The 19,549-nt window shown below is 49.6% G+C and overlaps 1 protein-coding gene across 1 annotated transcript in view; it reads left to right on the top strand.

Moving 5' to 3' along the window:
• Positions 1 to 1,415: 1,415 nt before the first annotated feature.
• ZZZ3 (zinc finger ZZ-type containing 3) overlaps positions 1,416 to 19,549 on the top strand; it is a 146,770-nt gene continuing 128,636 nt past the window's right edge. The window contains exon 1 of the mRNA XM_082265144.1: positions 1,416 to 1,540. The gene's annotated coding sequence lies outside the window, so the exon portion shown is untranslated. The remainder of the gene's footprint in view (positions 1,541 to 19,549) is intronic.

A 19,549-nucleotide genomic window follows, 5' to 3' on the forward strand; every position in this document is an offset into this window, starting at 1 on the left:
GTGCCCCCATATCAAGCTGCTTGCTAGTGGGGGCACTGATCAAAGAGGAGGAGCCAGGAGCGCCAGCTGGGAGCCAAAAAGAATATTAGGGCTCCTCTGTGCAAAACAACCACACAGAGCAGGTAAGTATAATGTTTTTTTTTTTTTTTTTTTAAAGCCGAACCTTTAATACCACTTTAAGGCCTAGTTACGAGGTACGGGAAGTGAAGGGAGTAATGAGCATGAATGAGGTCAGCACTAGGTGCTTGGTGGGACCCCATTCTGTTACTGGAAGTGAGGTAACAGAGGTACCCTGGACATAAAAGTACAGTGTATAAGGACATGGGACAAGACCCTTTTCAGAGGAACTCTGCACTTCATCACCACATCTTTTCACATGACCGCAGTCTCCGATATTGATGAGCGCGATCCATGCGAGTGTTACCCTACGTGCGCGGGCCGCAGTAGACTACAGCCACACACAGTGCACAGTGTTATACCAAGGGGGACACAGTTGGGGTGCACAATGTTATGTCAGGGGGGGACACATTTGAAGGTGCTCAGTGTTATGTCAGGGGGACACAGTTGGGGATGCACAGTGCTATGTCAGGGGGGACACAGTTGGGGGTGCACAGTGCTATGTCAGGGGGGACACATTTGAAGGTGCTCAGTGTTATGTCACGGGGGACACAGTGGGGGATGCACAGTGCTATGTCAGGGGGACACAGTTGGGGGTGCACAGTGCTATGTCAGGGGGGACACATTTGAAGGTGCTCAGTGTTATGTCAGGGGGGACACAGTTGGGGATGCACAGTGCTATGTCAGGGGGGACACAGTTGGGGGTGCACAGTGCTATGTCAGGGGGGACACATTTGGGGGTGCATAGTGTTATGTCAGGGGGAACACAGAGGTGCACGGTGTTATGTCAGGGGGGACACATTTGAAGGTGCACAGTGTTATGTCAGGGGGCACACAGTTGGGGGTGCACAGTGTTATGTCAGAGGGGACACAGTTGGGGATGCACAGTATTTTGTCAGGGGGGACTCGGAGGTGCACAGTGCTATGTCAGGGGGGGACACAGTTGGGGGTGCACAGTGTTATGTCAGGGGGGACACAGAGGTGCACGTGTTATGTCAGGGAGGACACATTTGAAGGTGCACTGTGTTATGTCGGGGGGGGGGGGGGACACAGTTGGGGGTGCACAATGTTATGTCAGGGGGAACACAGAGGTGCACGTGTTATGTCAGGGGGGACACATTTGAAGGTGCACTGTGTTATGTCGGGGGGGGGGGGGACACAGTTGGGTGTGCACAGTGTTATGTCAGCGGGACACAATTCAGAGTGCACAGTGTTATGTCAGGGGGAACACAGTTGTGCGCACAATATTGACCCAGCGGTTTTTCTCCCCTATAGGCGGACAGCACACAGGTGGCATTTCCCCCGGGCTCCGCTAGGTGTCGCTCTCTTGCCGCCGGAAGTGCTGTCAGCGTGGAGGGGGCTTCCGGGCAGTGTGCAGCGGCCTGACTCCCCGAGGAGGATCCGGTGGAGAGCGGCTAGAGAGGTGAGATTCCCGGGGGACTGGCACTTCCTGTCCTCACAGCTCCCCCCACCACCTACCGCACTGGGTCATGAGGAGGTGCAGCAACAGTGTGACTGCTCCGTCCAGTGGAGGTGTGCGCCTCTAGTGTGCTTTCCTATGCAGTGGCAGTCTACACCTCCAGTGTGGCTCCCCCATGCAGTAGCAGTGTGCACCTCCAGTGTGGCTCCCCCATGCAGTAGCAGTGTGCACCTCCAGTGTGGCTCCCCCATGCAGTGGTAGTGTGCACCTCCAGTGTGGCTCCCCCATGCAGTGGTAGTGTGCACCTCCAGTGTGGCTCCCCCATGCAGTGGTAGTGTGCACCTCCAGTGTGGCTCCCCCATGCAGTGGTAGTGTGCACCTCTAGTGTGGCTTCTCCATGCAGTAGCAGTGTACACCTCTAGTGTGGCTCCCCCATGCAGTGGCAGTGTGCACCTCCAGTGTGGCTCCCCCACGCAGCGGCGGTGTGCACCTCCAGTGTGGCTCCCCCGTGCAGCGGCGGTGTGCACCTCCAGTGTGGCTCCCCCATGCAGTGGCAGTGTGCACCTTTAGTGTGGCTCCCCCATGCAGTAGCAGTGTGCACCTCTAGTGTGGCTCCCCCATGCAGTGGCAGTGTGCACCTCCAGTGTGGCTCCCCCGTGCAGCGGCGGTGTGCACCTCCAGTGTGGCTCCCCCATGCAGTGGCAGTGTGCACCTTTAGTGTGGCTCCCCCATGCAGTGGCAGTGTGCACCTTTAGTGTGGCTCCCCCATGCAGTAGCAGTGTGCACCTCTAGTGTGGCTTCTCCATGCAGTAGCAGTGTACACCTCTAGTGTGGCTCCCCCATGCAGTGGCAGTGTGCACCTCTAGTGTGGCTCCCCCATGCAGCGGCAGTGTGCACCTCCAGTGTGGCTCCCCCATGCAGCGGCAGTGTGCACCTCCAGTATGGCTCCCCCATGCAGCGGCGGTTGCACCTCCAGTGTGGCTCCCCCGTGCAGCGGCGGTGTGCACCTCCAGTGTGGCTCCCCCGTGCAGCGGCGGTGTGCACCTCCAGTGTGGCTCCCCCATGCAGCGGCGGTGTGCACCTCCAGTGTGGCTCCCCCATGCACTGGCGGTGTGCACCTCCAGTGTTGCTTTACTATACAGTAAACGCTCATTCACAAAGGTGTGGAATTGTACGCAGAGTCAGCCAGATCCCACCAGAAAAGGTCTGTACTGTATGTCCATTCATACAGACAGGCATAGACGCTCATAGCATTGATATGCATTCTACTATATGTAGAAAATCATTGAATCACAATGACTGAATGCCGAAGTGACTCTGGGTCGTTGCTGATTCTTGCACATTGTTTACATCTTTCTGTTGACTCTGAATCATTAATCAGGCAGTGATAGCGCTGGTGCAGAATGACCACAGCCTTCGGGCTTTCTGATAGAATGAAGGCTGCGATCATCCTGCACTGCTGCTAGGTGAATGACTAATTGATTCACGCTTCACACTGATGCAGTGCAGGGTTTGCAGCGATTCCTGTGTGTTTCCTGCATCACAATCCCAGTCTGTTCATAGCAGTGCAATTTGCTAAATCAGATGCGATCCCATGCCAGTGCGGCCAAAAAAAAAAGGTGCAAGCAACTTTTTTGTGCGGTAGGATTTGAGCCGTACAAAATTAATGGGCTCAAATCGCACTGCATAGAATTGAATGTGATTTGAACAGGAATGCGGTGCAATTCCTGTCCGAATCACATGCAGTTCCCCACACCGCACCTGTGTGAACCAGGACTCAGATTCAAAAGGAAAATGTACACAATGTGCAATGAGTGACTTTTGGTCATTGTTTACATCTCTCTATTGACTCTGAATTAGTCCTTGATCAGGCAGTGGTGACAGCGCAGGTGCAGAGTGACCACAGCCTTCAAGCCTTCTGAGAGACGGAAGGCCGAGGTCATCCCGCACCACGGCTTAGTGAATGACTCATTCAGCGGCAGGGGGAAGATGTAAGCGCCAACAAAGTGTAGGCGGCAGCAGTGTAGGATGACTGAATGAGAGGTCATTCTGTACCCCAGCCTATACATTGTTTATGTTTAGACTTCATTCACATGGGGTGTACTACAACATACACCTGTTCCAGGGCTGTGTTTACCTGCACAGATGTTCTGTGGGCATCCCTGTGTTTTAGGGGGGTCCCATTCATGTAATTTTGGGACTCAGTGGCTGTATGGACACAGATGTAGCTCCCAATTTGACATCCATGTGGGTGTGTCCTGAAAACAAACGGTGTGAGTTTGGGGCCATGCACCCCCAGGAATATCAGATTGGGAGACGGCTGGGTCTGTGCAGCCTCTGCGTCCAAGTTGACTTGAATGGGGCTCCCTGCACAGGGATGCATGCCCTCGCATTCATTCCCGTGCGGGAGGTACGGGCAAACAGCTGTATTGAGAGTCTACAGGAGCCCGGCGTTGCGCCTGCTGATCACAGGAGCCCGGCGTTGCGCCTGCTGATCACAGGAGCCCGGCGTTGCGCCTGCTGATCACAGGAGCCCGGCGTTGCGCCTGCTGATCACAGGAGCCCAGCGTTGCGCCTGCTGATCACAGGAGCCCGGCGTTGCGCCTGCTGATCACAGGAGCCCGGCGTTGCTCCTGCTGATCACAGGAGCCCGGCGTTGCGCTGGCTACCTGCTGATTGCCCTGCAGTCTTCTAAGAAAAATATTATAAATACACATTTCTCTTTCGTTCATTGACGGACACAGCTCCTCAGGATTCCTGACCATTGGGTTATACTGCCCCCTACAGGAGTAGGACACTAGGCAGAAAAAAAAACTTGACTACGAATATGGGCAGACCCAGGAGGTTTACTCCCCCTCTCTGCTATACGTAGTTAGTTTTGTTAAAAGCAGTGTCAGAAGTATTACAACTCCATAGAGGGGTGGTGCTGTGTCCATCAATGAACATCAGAGAAATGGATTTTAAGGTAAGTCAAAAATCCCATTTTCTCTTTCATTCATTGACGGACACGGCTCCCCAGGATTCCTGACCATTGGGACGTCCCAAAGCAGTGTCAAACATGACTAGTCAGGAGTAAGGACCTAATTCCCCGCTGGGATCTCTTGTCCTGGCAATTTTTTCTCCTTTTAAAGCGGAGTTCCGGGCACAGATGTCATTTTTTAATAAACATACCTCCCGGACAGTCAGGGCTAGCACATTCCACAATGGCTAGCCTCTGATCTGTCCCGGTTCGCACTTACCTTTTAGAAGAAATACTTACTTAGAAAATTTCTTCCACAGCGTTTCCATCTCTCTTGTGGGCAGCTGAAGCCGGCGCGATCCTCTTCTGTGTCTTCTTCCGTGTCTTCTTGTCCCAGAATGCGCCGCACCGGCCCCTCTCGTCACTTGCGGCGCCGCATTCCTCCACAGCTTCTGGGCATGCCCAGAAGCTGTTTAGCAGGGGAATGCGGCGTCGCCCGGAAATGACGAGCGGGGCCGGTGCCGTCGAATTGATTCCTGGGAGCTGTGACGTTCAGCTCCCAGGAATCATAGCGAGGCAGGAAGTGACGGGGTGAGCCGCGGCTCCGAGGGAGGAAGTACTCTGAGGTGAGTATCTTCGATCTTCAATTGCAAGGTAAGTAAACAAAAAAAAAAAAAAAACTATCCAATTCCTTTTCAGGTGAGGCATACCTAGCGGAGGGGCACAAAAAAAAAATATAGTTTTTGTGCCCGAAACTCCGCTTTTAAATGTTTTTTTCCTGCGAGATCTACAATCAACTGCCAACAGGCTGGATAATCTAGATCCAGTGGTCACCCCAGTCTTGCCAGCGAGTGCGCGCAGACCACAGCTCCGCACTAGGACGGCTGCGACAGGCCCCATCCTGTACCGGGACGGCCAGCGAGTTAAACGTCTCGTGGGGACGCATATGATCGTGCGCCAATAGTCCGCGTCACAGTGCTTCCTTGGCCGACAGTCCCCCCACTTCGGTGGAGAGAAGGTTCTGTCTTGGGAGTGTTACCTGTTACCCACGTGCACGCTGGATCGGTAAGTAGATGGGTCCTTCCTGGATGGTAAGTGGGGTGCGGGTACTTCCTGGGGTGGTCGGTCCATTTGGGGTTCGCCCCCCCACCATGGCGGGGTCATGGCCCGGTTTATCCACATGCCCTGGTTCCTCTGGACTGGGTATCCAGCGGGCACACTGTCCCCCTTCACCCTCTAGGTTATTTGTGCTGGGGGGGTCTCCCTTGTGCTCATTGTTTCTGCTGTTAGGCCCTGGGAGCGGTTGACCAGACTTCTGCGGGTCTGCGCTGCTTGCGATCAGACCCGTTGTTAATTGAGGCCGCGCGTTTGTGGCCTACTGGCTGGATGCTCTGTGGAGCAGCCCTATTGAGGGCGGCTGAAGCTGCAGCTCCCCATGCAAACATCCACCCGCCCCTTTTGAGTGGCCTGGCTGTTAACAGCACCACCTTGATTGGCTCAGGTCCCCTCGGTCCGTACACTCGCGGCTGGACGCTTTAAAATATAGGCCACGGCCTACTAGGCCTGGCGACCAAGCCGTTCCCCCCCCCCCCCCTTCTGGAGGGGCAGCGATGCGGGGATGGTATGGCCAGCATAGGTTATGGGCGCCCATCCCTGTGGGTGTTGTAGTGTCCTAGGGGGGGTTCTGTTTGTGGGACTAGTGGTCAGTGGCCCCCCATTGGGGGGAGGGCTCTTTTTTGTGGTCTCCTCTGCAGGGGATGGTGAGGATGATTCCCCTTGGAGGAGCATCGGCGGTCCCCTTTGCGGGGTCTCATTTGGCAGCCCCCTCTGGGTTTTTTGTTTGTGTTTCCTGGAGCGCCCCCGCCCTCCACTGCCTCATCTGTCGCTAGATCCCAGATCCTGAATCTGGCTATGTCGCCACGGACGTGTCTGCCCTGCGGTGTTGGTAGCCACGTTCCCTGACCTGCCTGCTAGTCAGGATGATTCCTCCACAGCCATAGCTGCGGTCGCAAGGTGCTGGTTGACGCACTGGTTGCATCGGTGCAGGTGACTTTGCAGATCAAGAATGCAGCTGAGGCGGCTGCGTAGGTGGCCATCCCTCCTTTTTTGTCACTCACTAGCCGTCTCACACGGCTATTTAACAAATGTGTCTATATTGCATGGGAGGGTCTAAAATGCCCTCTTGTGGTTCCTACACGCCTTGTTGTGAGGTAGCCCTTTGCGGAGTCGCTACTCCAGAAGTGGACTGCTCCGCCAGTGGTGGACCCCCTGTCTCTCCAGGTTGAACAGGCAACCATGATTCAGGTAGAGGATCTGGCTGACAGGAAGGTGGTGGCTGTGGCCGCATTAGGTTCTCTGTTGCTGGCTCTGTGTTTAGGCCAGTCCTTGCTATTGCCCTAGTGTCACAAACACGTAACTGCACTGTGGCCTAGAGGCTGAGCAGGTTCCCCCTGCCTTGCTGAGTGGTGGACCAGTTGGTCCAGGGGCTGCAGTTTGTCTCTTTGGACGGCAGTAGGCTTAGGCGTGTATTGTGGCTTAAGTGTTGGTCTGCAAACCAGACATCTGAAGAAACTCTGACTGCCTTACTCCTTCAAGGTGATCTCCTGTTTGGGAATACCCTGGATGACATCATTGAGTCTCACAGGGGGGAAGAGTATCTTTCTTTCACAAGGAAAGAGAACCTCGTTGCAGGCGTGGCCCGTATTTTTCCGTCAACGAGAGGTTTTTTAATTCCTCCTTGGGAGATTCCATGCGGCTCTGGTCTAACAGACTGAGTGCAGGATTTTTTCAAGATCCGCAGACAAGGTTCCTTCAGCTTGAAGGTGTGCCTCCACCTGGGCCTGGGGTGGTGGGACATTTTCACTGGTTTCCAGGCCAGTAGACCTCCTGGGTAAATAAACCAATGGGTCCACGAAGGCATACTGTCCGGTTACAAGTTTCAGTTTCTCTTCTTGCCCTCCAGAAATGTTCTCCTTTCCAATTTGTGTTCTGGACTGTTTGCAAGCTATTTTGGGGCGGTGCATGACCTGTTGCTTCCTCAGAATGGTTCAGGGTTTTTGTTTCAAGCTTGTTCCTGGTACCAAAGATGGAGGGCTAGGTTCATCCAATTCGGGACCACAGGACTAATCCTTTCTCCCCTTGTCTTGGACAACAGTCACCACAGATGCCATTCTGTTTGGGTGGGGAGGTGTCCTGGAACTGAGCTGAGGATTGTTGGACGCTAGAAGAGTCCAGATTACGATCAATGTCTTGGAAGTTTGGGTGATCAGGGTGTGCCCGGATCACTGGACTGATCGTCTCCGGGGGCTACTGATACGTTTCTAGTTGGGCAAAGCCACAGTGGTTGCCTATGTCAATTACCAGAGCCGAATAAAGGGTATATTGGCAGCACTGGCAATAGCTGACATCCTTTGGTGGGCAGGATGCTTCGTTCTGGCCCTCTCCACTGTACATATGCCAGGGGTAAAAAAGCTGGCAGGCGGACTATCTTATTTGGCAGTCGTTGGACCAAACGGCGTGGTCCCTTCACCTGGACGTGTTTCATCAAATATGTCTTTCGGTGGATCTGTTGGCGTCCTGGCTCAACAGAAAGGTACTGAGGTTTGTGGCAAGATCACGGGATCCTCTGGCAGATGCCACAAAGGCTCTGGTGGTCCCGTGGGCCCAGTATTGTCTGATCTTTCATCCTGTTTTGCAGTCGCTGGCTTTAATGGCCTGGCTGTTGAGAGGTTTTGCCTGGGTCGGTGATTCCAACGCTGCTGAAGGCCCCTTTCACATGGGATTTCCGATCAGGTCCTCCTGCTCCATGTACCCCTATGGAGCGGCGGATGTCAGCGGTGACATGTCTGCTGACACCTGCTGCTATCCGATCCTGTCTGTGAAATCCAGACTGATGGAAACCCTATTTTTCATCCGTCTGAAGGATCCGATTAGATGAAAACAGACAGGCGGTCCATTTTCATCCAATCTCCCATAAAAGAGAGCAGGGATCTGACAGGGTTAGTCTCTGCACAGAGAGCGGAGACGGACCTGTCATCCGCCTGCTCAGAGGGGATCGGCGGATCGACCCCCGTTGAGTAAAACGGAGTCCCCTGGGCGGAAAGCCCACGTGAAAGGACCCTAAGGCTAGGTAGTCTGCCTCTAGGAAGATCTACCATCGTGCGTGGGAAGCGTACATTTCGTGCTGTGAGTCACTTGGTGTTCATCCTCATTTTTTTTCGGTGGCTTGGGTCTTGACCTTCCTTCAGCGGGAGGTTGAGCAGAAATTGGGCTTGAGTACTATCAAGGGCCAGGTGTTGATCTTGGCTGTATTTTTTCTACAGCCCCTGGCCACGCACTCCCTGGTGCGTACCTTTCTTCAAGGGGTTCGACATTGACTCCACCGGTGCGGTCTCCTCTACTGCCTTGGGATCTGAACTTGGTGCTTTCAGTCCTCCTGAAGCCTCCCTTTGCAAATATTCGGGAGATCCCCTTCTTACGCTGTCCCAGAAGGTGGCCTTTTTTGGTGCCCATTACCTCTGCTCGCAGGGTGTCAGATTTGGCAGTGTTATTTTGTTGCATCCCTTACTTGGTGGTCCACAAAGATATGGTGGTTTTTGCCCCTGTCCATCGTTCTTTCTTAAAGTAGTCTCTGATTTCCATTTGACTGAATACATTGTCTTGCCTTCCCTGTGTCCCAGACCTAAACATCCTAAGGAAATTGTGTTGCGTGCCCTGGATGTGGTTCAGGCGATTCGGGTGTACCTGGCACCTGCGGAGTCTATTCAGAACAGAAGTCAGACTCACTATTTGTGTTTACAGATGTGCCACGAACAGGACTGTCCACTTCTTCTGCAACCATTTCAAGATGGATCAAACAGGCAGTGACTCAGGCCTATTTGATCAAGGGTCAGGTTCCCCTGTTCCCTGTAACAGCGCACTTTACTTGGGCGCTTAGTTCTTCCTGGGTTTTTCATCATAAGGCATCAGTGACACAGGTTTGCAAGGCGGCCCCTAGGTCGTCAGTGCACACTTTCACAGAATTCTAAAAAGTGGATGTGTTGGCATCTGCGGATGCTTCCTTTTGGCTGCAAGGTTTACAGGCTGCTTTTTAGAGAGTCTGTTCCCTCTTTGGGGGGAATAATGTTTAGGTGGGCTCCAGTTGTTTGGTTGAGCTCCTGTTACCTGGTTGGCTAATGTTTAAACCTTGGGAATTTTTTGCTGTTCCCACCCCTCATGTTTAACACTGCTTTGGGATGTCCCAATGGTCCCAGAAATCATGAGGAGCCTTGTCTGTCAATGAGCGAAAGAGAAAATGGGATTTTTGACTTACCATAAAATCCATTTCTCTGATGTTCGTGGACACAGCACCCACCCCTCTGTGGAGTTGTAATACTTCTGACACTGTAATAAACTAATTTAAAACAGCGCTAGCAATCCATGTGTAAATTAATAGAGTGAGTAATTGGTGAAATAATAAATAAATAAGTAATTAACAATAGATATTTAAGCCCCCATTCACACTGGGGCGACGCTACTTCGCACCGCGACCTCCAAGGTCGCGGTGCGAGCAGCGCGCCGCTACCTCGGAGCGGCCACCACGGACTTCGTAACATTGAAGTCTATGGCGGTCGCCTCCTGGTCGCCCCAAAGAAGCTCCGGACCCTTTTTCTGAGTCGGAGCGACTTGTGTCGCTCCTATCAGAACGGGTCCGCAGCTTCCCTATGGGAGGCGACCTGCGGCGACCTGTGAGGCGACCAGGTCGCCTCACAGGTCGCCCCAGTGTGAACGTGGGCTAAGACCCCGTTCACACTGGGGCGACCTGACAGGTCGCCGTAGGTCGCCTGCCATAGAGAAGCTGTGGACCCGTTCTAATATTAGCGACATAAGTCGCTCCGACTTAGAAAAAGGGTCCGGAGCTTCTTTGGGGCGACCCGGAGCGACCTGCATTGACTTCAATGATATGAAGTCCGTGCCGGCCGCTCCGAGGTCGCGGTGCGAGCTGCGCACCGCGACTTCACAGGTCGCCACCGAAAGTCGGGTTGCTCATATGTGAACCGGCTCTAAATGTGATAAACCAGTCCTTATTAGTGACAAATCCAATAAAGTGTTCAAGTGCAAAAATAACTGTCCAAACGGTGCTCAGGTGAATGGAAATTCCTCTAGGTTCCCTACTCACCACAATGATGAGTCTTAGATGCCTGTAAGATCCGTTGGACTATTACACTCTGGCTCTCACTGGGGGTGATCCAGGATCAAGATGTCTTGCAGGGGATCGCTCCAAAAAAGACCTCCGTAAGCCCCAGATATAGAAAACAAAAGGACCGCAGATAGTGTAGTATGTTTAGATATTTTATTGGCCCCCAAGCAATAAAAACATACTTGCAAGCATAGAAATGAAAAAACGCAGAGTACAAGTGATGGTGGACGCCGCTGTTGGCGTGCGTTCCACTGACAACCAGGAAGTTTGCTGGATGTGACGATGCGTTCCAGCCGTACCGGAAGTGCGTCAACGCGTTTCGCCCGCCTATTGGGCGTTTTCAAAGACATCATATCCGGTCGGCTGAGTCCTATTTACATCAAGCACGGACGAACATCATATCCGGTGCTTATGAATGATACGATTTTTCCGGCTTCTGACACTGCTTGTAACAAAACTGAGTACCTATAACAGAGAGGGAGAGTAAACCTCCTGGGACTGCCCATAGGTGTAGTCAAGTTCTTTTTTCTGCCTAGTGTCCTACTCCTGTAGGGGGCATTATAACCCAATGATCAGGAGTCCTGAGGAGCTGTGTCCGTCACTGAACATCAGAGAAATATATTTTACGGTAAGTCAAAAATCCCATTTTTTTTTTTTTTATACCTGCAAAAATATACATTTATTATTATTTTCAGTTAAACTTAATCTTTAAAATTGTAAATTGTCAGGTTTTTATTTTTGCCTATTGCCACATTGGGGAGATTTTGCCGCACTTCCTGTCCTGTTGATGCCAATTCAGGACGGAAGCTCACTGATTCCGGAAATTACAGACAGCAATCACATTGTCAGATGTACTAATGCTTCCTCTCTGTACTAAAAATGTGCCTTTGATTTTTGTCTGCCCCCTATTTTATTGGAGAGATGTTCATAATTTCCCGTCCTGACAGGAAGTGAGGGGAAATCTCTCTAATGGGAATACATATAAGAAGAAAAGCCTGACAGTGCTTCTATCCTCTCCCTGATCTGTCCAGAATGAAATGTCACATTTTGCCTAGTCTGGATGTAATGTGACACATTTTACACATTTGAATTAGTTGGGGACGTTGATGGTCACAGTGGGGGAAGCATGGTGGTGACAAGGAGCAGGAGGTCTCAGCACAGGCATCAGACTGGGCCTGTATCAGGATGAAGTTTAATATCCCAGCTGCCCCCCTTTATAATACTTATCATCACACCCAATATGAGAGGACACCTAATTGTTAGGTGGAAGTGACATCATACATTGCACTTACATTACAGCTTGAGCTGCTTTGTTAGGATTGTTAGGGGTGGACCCGCTCATGAATGGGATTGTGGAACCTCATACTGATTCCTAACACTTCATCTTTTAATGTTTTGAACTGATTTTGTGTGTGGGCATGCAGGCATGCAGAGTGAATGCTGACCTTTAAAGGTGTACAGAGTGGAGTTTATTTTGTGGAGCAGTGTGGTGTATGGTTTGCATAGTGTACATAGTGGAGAGGAGTGGAGTATAGTTCACACAGTGTGCAGAGTATATTCCTACAGCACAGTGTACAGAGTAGAGTGCTGTGGAGTATATTCCTACAGCACAGTGTACACAATGGAACTTTGAAAGCTATATTCGTACAGCGCAGTGTACAGAGTAGTGGTGTGGAGTATATTCATGCAGCACAGCGTACAGAGTAGAGTGGTGTGGAGTATCTCTATACAGCACGGTGTACACAAGGGAACTGTGCAGAGTATATTCGTACAGCACAGTTTACAGGATAGAGTGGTGTGGCGTATATTCATACAGCACAGTGTACACAATGGAGCAGTGTGGCGTATGTAAGTACAGCACAATGTACAGAGTAGAGTGGTGTAGAGTATAGTCATACAGCACAATGTACATAATGGAACTGTGTGCAGTATAGTTGTACAACACAGTATACACAATATAACTAGGGATGCACCGAATATTCGGCGGCCGAACATTATTCGGCCGAAAATAGAGAAAATAGCACTTTCGGCATTCGGCCGAATAAGTCAAAAGGCCGAATAATTTTGAGCCGAACAATGTCAGCTTCCGCCCTGACCGCTCACCTTCCTCATTGCGGCTCCCTTCTCACACGCCGCCGGTGTCCTGTCCGGCCGCGAGTAGGGGGTGTGACGTCACGCGCGCGTCCCGCCCCCTGCTCCTTCACACTAGGTCCACGCGCCGCCCCCCTGTTCTCGGCTTTTGGCTCTGGCTGCAGTTCAGGTATGTGATGTGGAGCTGAGCACATTTGGGGGAGAATACGGTAGCTGGCAGCTGCACAAGCATTAGTGTGCAGACTGCCATATGTTGTTGCCACTTGCCATGCTCATTACATTAGAGTGCCCTATAAAGTGCCCCTTAAAAAAAAAAAAAAAAAGAAAAAAAATGTGCCCAACAGAGTGCTCCCTTGACATAAAATGTGGCCATCAGCATGCCCCTTATTTTATGCTAAGGGACATGCTGATGAGCATATTTTATGTTAAGGGGCACTCTGATGAGCATATTTTATGTTAAGGGGCACGCTAATGGGCATATTTTATGTTAAGAGCAACGCTGATTTAAATGTTTTGTTTTGCCCATCAGCGTGCCCCCTAACATAAAATGTGCCCATCAGCGTGCCCCCTAAAAATTGGCAAAATAAATGGAAAAAATGCGAAACACCGCGTTCAGTATTCGGCCTTCGGCCAAGCATTTCATTATTATTCGGCTTCGGCCAAGAATTTCATTTCGGTGCATCCCTAAATATAACTGTGCAGGATATATTCGTACAGCACAGTGTACAGAGTAGAGTGATGTGGAATATATCCATACAGCACAGTATACACAATGGAACTGTGCAGAGTACATTCGTACTGCACAGTTTACAGAATGGAGCAGTGTGGAGTATATTCATACAGCACAGTGTACAAAATGGAACTGTGTAAAGTATATTCGTACAGCACAGTGTACAGAGTAGAGTGGTGTGGAGTATATTCATACAGCACAGTGCATTAAGTGACGTATATTTGTACAGCACAGTTTACAGAGTGGAGCAGTGTGGAGTATAGCATATGTCATACAGCCCAACCTACATTGTGGAATAGTTTGTACAGCACAGATTAGATTGGTGTAGTAATTTGTATTACCCCAGTCCACTTGTACAGCAGAATGTAGGGAGTGGAGCTGTGTGGAGTATATTTTGTACTGCACAGCGTACAGGGTGGTGTGATGGGGAGTATATGTTGTGTAGCACCGGGTGGTGTGGTTATGTAGTATGTGTTGTATGTGTTGTATAGCACAGTGTACGGGGTGGTATGGTTGTGGAGTATGTGCTGTGCAGTATAGAGTGGTGCAGTTGTGGAGTATTTGTTGTATAGCACAGCATACAAAGTGGCACGGTATGGAGTATATGTTGTATAGCACAGTGTACAGAGTAGTGCGGTTGTGGAGTATACGGTATCTCACAAAAGTCAGTACACCCCTCACATTTTTGTAAATATTTTATTATATCTTTTCATGTGACAACACTGAAGAAATGACACTTTGCTACAATGTAAAGTAGTGAGTGTACAGCTTGTATAACAGTGTAAATTTGCTGTCCCCTCAAAATACCTCAACACAGCCATTAATGTCTAAACCACTGGCAAGAAAAGTGAGTACACCCCTAAGTGAAAATGTCCACATTGGACCCAATTAGCCATTTTCCCTCCCCGCTGTCATGTGACTCGTTAGTGTTACAAGGTCTCAGGTGTGAATGGGGTGCAGGTGGGTAAAAATTTGGTGTTATCGCTCTCAATCTCTGATACTGGTCACTGGAAGTTCAACATGGCACCTCTTGGCAAAGAACTCTGAGGATCTGAAAAAAGAATTGTTGCTCTACATAAAGATTGCCTAGACTAAAAGAAGATTGCCAAGACCCTGAAACTGAGCTGCAGCACGGTGGCCAAGACCATACAGCGGTTTAACAGGACAGGTTCCACTCAGAACAGGCCTCACCATGGTCAACCAAAGAAGTTGAGTGCACGGGCTCAGGGTCATATCCAGAGGTTGTCTTTGGGTAATAGACGTATTAGTGCTGCCAGCATTGCTGCAGAGGTTGAAGGGGTGGGGGGTCAGCCTGTCAGTGCTCAGACCATACGCCGCACACTGCATTAAATTGGTCTACATGGCTGTCCTCCCAGAAGGAAGCCTCTTCTAAAGATGATGCACAAGAAAGCCCGCAAACAGTTTGCTGAAGACAATCAGAATAAGGACATGGATTGCTGGAACCATGTCCTGTGGTCTGATGAGACCAAGATAAACGTATTTGGTTCAGATAGTGTCAAGCGTGTGTGGCGGCAACCAGGTGAGGAATACAAAGACAAGTGTGTCTTACCTACAGTCAAGCATGAGGGTGGGAGTGTCATGGTCTGGGGCTGCATGAGTGCTGCCGGCACTGGGGAGCTACAGTTCATTGAGGGAACCATGAATGCCAACATGTACTGTGACATACTGAAGCAGAGCATGATCCCCTCCCTTCAGAGATTGGGCCACAGGGCAGTATTCCAACATAACGACCCCAAACACACCTCCAAGACGACCACTGCCTTGCTAAAGAAGCTGAGGGTAAAGGTGATGGACTGGCCAAGCTTTTCTCCAGACCTTAACCTTTATTGAGCATCTGTGGGGCATCCTCAAACGGAGGAGGGAGGAGCGCAAGGTCTCTAACTCAGTGTTTCTCAACTCCGGTCCTCAGGGCACACTAACAGGCCAAGTTTGTAAGAAAATTGAAATGCATCACAGGTGATATCATTTGCTGCTCAGTGATTGCAGTACTCTAGTCTTCATCTCCCCAAGGTAATACTTAAAATCCGGCCTGTTAGTGTGCCCTGAGGACCAGAGTTTAGAAACACTGCTCTAACTATATATCCCTGGGAATTAAAGGCTGGGTAGCCTAACATCAATAGTCTGTAAGATATTGGAGGGGATAAGGGACTATATACAAGACTTTACTAATGAAAACGGTATCACTATTAGTAATCAGCATGGATTCATGAAAAATTGTTCTTGGCAGACCAATCTATTAACCTTCTATGAAGAAGTGAGCTACCATCTAGATCAGGGGTATCCAACCCAATTTCATTGAGGGTCCTCAAAGGGTCGGCTGTATCTGGAAGACTAGATGTCCAGAGCACCCCACTCCCCCTTACATCAGATGTGAAAAGTCCCCCACCTTCCCTTACTTCACAGTGCACCCTCTTTACCTTGTGCTTCTTCCTGTAAGAAGCTGGGGATGGAGCTGGGAAGCAGAAAGTGCAGGGTCTGGAGGAGGGCTGGAGTTTGCTGAGACCAGGGGAGGCAGAGATGAGGTGGTGCTGCAGCTGAACAGGGAGGTACAGAATCTGTATAAGGAGTTCTGTCGTCATCTCTGCTGCCGACTGCTGAGACAAGGTAGGGACAGAAATGAGGGTGTAGCTGCAGGAGAGGTGCGAGGGCCACATAAAAATGGCCTGGAGGGCCACATTTGGCCCGCGGGCCTTGTGTTTGATCTAGATAAAGGAAGGCCTGTAGATGTGTTGTATCTGGATTTTGCAAAGGCATTTGATACAGTTCCCCACAAACGTTTATTGTACAAACTAAGGTACGTAGGTATGGACCATAGGGTGAGTACCTGGATTAAAAGCTGGCTTCAGGGGCGAGTCCAAAGGGTGGTGATAAAATGGGGAGTACTCAGAATGGTCTGGTGTGGAAAGTGGGGTCCCCCAAGGACCAATCCTATTTAATTTATTCATAAACGACCTAGAGGATGGGGTAAACAGCTCAATCTCCATATTTGTAGACAATATTAAATTAAGCAGGGCAATTTCTACTCGGGATGTGGAAACCTTACCAGAAGACCTGAACATAATAATGGGGTAGACAACTACATGGCAAATGAGGTTTAATGTTAAAAAAAAATGTAAGGTAATGCATTTTGGTGCCAGAAATACGAACGCAAGTTACTCGCTAGGGGAAGAACCTCTGGGGGAATCTGAGATGGAAAAGGGCCTGGGGGTCCTAGTAGACGACAAGCTCAGCAATGTCAACTTGCAGCAAGCAAAGCCAACAGTAAATTGGCATGTATAAAAAAGGGGATTCACTCCAGAGATAAAACAATGATTCTCCCACTCTACAAGACTCTGGTCCGGCCACATCTGGAGTATTCCGTCCAGTTCTGGGCACCGGTCCTCAGGAAGGATGTGCTGGAACTGGGGAGAGTCCAGAGAAGGGCAACAAAGAGAATTAGGAGAATGGAGGACATCAGCTATGAGGAAAGACTACAAGCACTGAACTTATTCTCTCTGGAGAAGAGACGATTGAGGGGGGATATGATATCAATGGACAAATACTGTACTGGTGACCCTAGCATGGGGAACAAACTTTTCAGCGAAAGGGAATTTAAAAAGACTCGCGGACATTTGCTAAAATTTGAAGAAAAGCGGTTTAACCTTAAACTGCGTAAAGGGTTCTTTACTGTCAGAGCAGTAAGGATGTGGAATTCTCTTCCACAAGCAGTGGTATTAGCAGGGAGCATCAATAGTTTCAAAAACGATTAGATGGGCACCTTAACGACCACAAAATACAGGGGTATACAATGTACTATTGGCATAAACACTTACACACACACTCATCATAGGTTGAACTGGATGGACTGGTCTTTTTTTCCAACCTCAACAACTATGTAACTAATATCCACCAGCTCCGTGATGTCGTCATGGAGGAGTGGTAGAGGACTCCAGTGGCAACCTGTGAAGCTCTGGTGAACTCCATGCCCAAGAGGGTTGATTGGAAAATAATGGTGGCCACATAAAATATTGACACTTTGGGCCCAATTTGGACATTGGTCACTTAGGGGTGTACTCACTTTTGTTGCCAGCAGTTTAGACATTAATGGCTGTGTGTTGTTTTGAGGGGACAGCAAATTTACACTGTTATACAAGCTGTACACTATGGACACAATCCATATGTCTTTATATTTTGTATACTTTGTCTATTTGTCAAATTTATGTAATAAAATATAACTTTTTATTCATCTATATATTCTGCTTTACCATTATTATTGGCTATATTTATATATGATCTATATTTAAGCATCTGAAACATCCCATTCCCCCGCTCTCTCTTGGAGGTGGCCCCTAGTTGGGACTAGCCTTCCAGGTTTTGTTGTCTCTAAGAGCCCATTCACACTAGCGCGACTTGTGAGGCGACTTGTGTAGCCCCAGGTCACTTGACATAACAAAAGCAATGTTAATCAATCAGTGCCGTCTTAATTGGCACTACTGAAGTCGCTCCGACTTCAGAAAAGGGTCCTGTACTACTTTGAGGCGACCTGTGATCCGACTGTCCCATATACTTCAATGGGAGTCGCCTCCTTATCTTAATTGACACGACTTGTTATCGGACTTTCCAGGAAGAAGAAAGAGATTAGCCAGGCATTCCCCACAGACAAAGTCACCTGTCTCTTCAAAGTAGTGCACAAGTCTCTTCCAAGTCTCTTCCAAGTCTCTTCCAAGTCTCTTCCAAGTCTCTTCCAAGTCTCTTCCAAGTCTCTTCCAAGTCTCTTCAAGTCACGGGGCGACTTTCTGGTAGTGGTAGTGTGAACCAGCTCTAATTCAGGGATGGATGCACTTTCACTTAGGTATACAAACTTGTATCTTTTTAACTGAGCTTCCCAAAAAACAAGCTGTACACTCACTACTTTACATTGTAGCAAAGTGTAATTTCTTCAGTGTTGTCACATGAAAAGAGATAATAAAATATTTACAAAAATGTGAGGGGTGTACTCACTTTTGTGAAATACTGTATGTTGTATAGCACAGTGTACAGAATGGTACGGTTGTGGAGGATATGTTGTATTGCACAGTGTACAGGGCTGTGCTGTTGTGGAGGATATGTTGTATAGCACAGTGTACAGGGAGGTGCGGTTGTGGAGGATATGTTGTATAGCACAGTGTACAGGGAGGTGCGGTTGTGGAGGATATGTTGTATAGCACAGTGTACAGGGAGGTGCGGTTGTGGAGGATATGTTGTATAGCACAGTGTACAGGGAGGTGTGGTTGTGGAGGATATGTTGTATAGCACAGTGTACAGGGAGGTGCGGTTGTGGAGGATATGTTGTATAGCACAGTGTACAGAGTGGTACGGTTGTGGAGGATATGTTGTATAGCACAGTGTACAGGGCTGTGCTGTTGTGGAGGATATGTTGTATAGCACAGTGTACAGAGTGGTACGGTTGTGGAGGATATGTTGTATAGCACAGTGTACAGGGCTGTGCTGTTGTGGAGGATATGTTGTATAGCACAGTGTACAGGGAGGTGCGGTTGTGGAGGATATGTTGTATAGCACAGTGTACAGGGAGGTGCGGTTGTGGAGGATATGTTGTATAGCACAGTGTACAGGGAGGTGCGGTTGTGGAGGATATGTTGTATAGCACAGTGTACAGAGTGGTACGGTTGTGGAGGATATGTTGTATAGCACAGTGTACAGGGCTGTGCTGTTGTGGAGGATATGTTGTATAGCACAGTGTACAGGGGGATATGTTGTATAGCACAGTGTACAGAGTGGTACGGTTGTGGAGGATATGTTGTATAGCACAGTGTACAGGGAGGTGCGGTTGTGGAGGATATGTTGTATAGCACAGTGTACAGGGCTGTGCTGTTGTGGAGGATATGTTGTATAGCACAGTGTACAGGGGGATATGTTGTATAGCACAGTGTACAGAGTGGTACGGTTGTGGAGGATATGTTGTATAGCACAGTGTACAGGGCGGTGCTGTTGTGGAGGATATGTTGTATAGCACAGTGTACAGAATGGTACGGTTGTGGAGGATATGTTGTATAG

This window comes from Pelophylax lessonae (genome assembly GCF_965119305.1).
Source record: "Pelophylax lessonae genome assembly, chromosome: 8".
Classification (NCBI taxonomy): Eukaryota; Metazoa; Chordata; class Amphibia; order Anura; family Ranidae; genus Pelophylax; species Pelophylax lessonae.